We start from the raw sequence: 1,158 nt of genomic DNA on the forward strand, positions 1-1,158 counted from the left end.
GTATGTGTGTGTGCGTGTCAGAGAGAGAGAGAGAAGTATGTGTGTGTGCGTGTCAGAGAGAGAGAGAGAAGTATGTGTGTGTGCGTGTCAGAGAGAGAGAGAGAAGGGGTGTGTGAATGAGTCTGTCTGTCTGACGAGCTTGGTCGTGAATATGTGTGTTTGTGCGTGTGTGTGTGTGCGAGTCTAGGTAGGTGTGTTTGTACAGCTTTATGGGTGTGTGTCAGTGTGTGTGAGACAGTATGAATGTGTGTATGAGTGTATATAAGTGAGTGTGAGAGTGTGTGTGTATATGTGAGAGAGTACGTGCCTGAGTGTGTATGTGTGTTCACATATCCGTGTGTGTGTATGAGAAGGTATGTGTATATATGTGCGTGCGTGTTTGAGCGAGTATGAGTGGGCGGCACGGTGGCTCAGTGGTTCACACTGCAGCCTCACAGTGCCAGGGACCCGGGTTCGATTCCACCCTCGGGTGACTGTCTGTGTGGAGTTTGCACATTCTCCCCGTGTCTGTGTGGGTTTTCTCTGGGTGCTCCGGTTCCCTCCCACAGTCCAAAGATGTGCAGGTTAGGGTGGATTGGCCGTGCTAAATTGTCCCATAGTGCCCAGGGATGTGCAGGTTAGAGTGGATTGGCCATGCTAAATTGTCCCATAGTGTCCAGGGATGTGCAGGTTAGGTGGACTATAGGGGGATGGGTCGGTGTGGACTTGTTGGGTTAGAGGGCCTATTTCCACACTGTAGGGATTCTTGCATCTATATGTGTGTGTGTGTGATTAGTAGTCGCCAGACTGTTAATCCAGAGACCCAGGTATTGTTCTGGGGACCCAAGTTCAAATCCCACCATGGCTTATGAATCTAGTGATGACCATGAAATCATTGTCAATTGTCCGAAAAACCTGTCTGGTTCACTAATGTCCTTCCAGGAAGGAAATCTGCCATCCTTACCTTGGCCTGGCCTATATGTGACTCCAGACCCACAGCAATGTCGTTGACTCTCAGTTGCCCTCTGAAATGGCCTAGCAAGCCACTCACTTGTGCCACTCGCGACAAAGTCTCAAAGAAATGAAACTGGACGGATCACCCAGCATTGACCTAGGCACTGGAAAAGACAACGGCAGAAACAGCCTTGTCAACCCTGCAAAGTCCTCCTCACTAACATC

General features: G+C 49.7%; 1 protein-coding gene across 1 annotated transcript in view; it reads left to right on the forward strand.

Moving 5' to 3' along the window:
* srrt (serrate RNA effector molecule homolog (Arabidopsis)) overlaps window positions 1-1,158 on the forward strand; it is a 36,522-nt gene that overhangs the window by 2,105 nt on the left and 33,259 nt on the right. The gene's annotated exons all lie outside the window — the stretch shown is intronic.

Source organism: Rhincodon typus, chromosome 45 (genome assembly GCF_021869965.1).
Source record: "Rhincodon typus isolate 14 chromosome 45, sRhiTyp1.1, whole genome shotgun sequence".
NCBI classification, from domain to species: Eukaryota; Metazoa; Chordata; class Chondrichthyes; order Orectolobiformes; family Rhincodontidae; genus Rhincodon; species Rhincodon typus.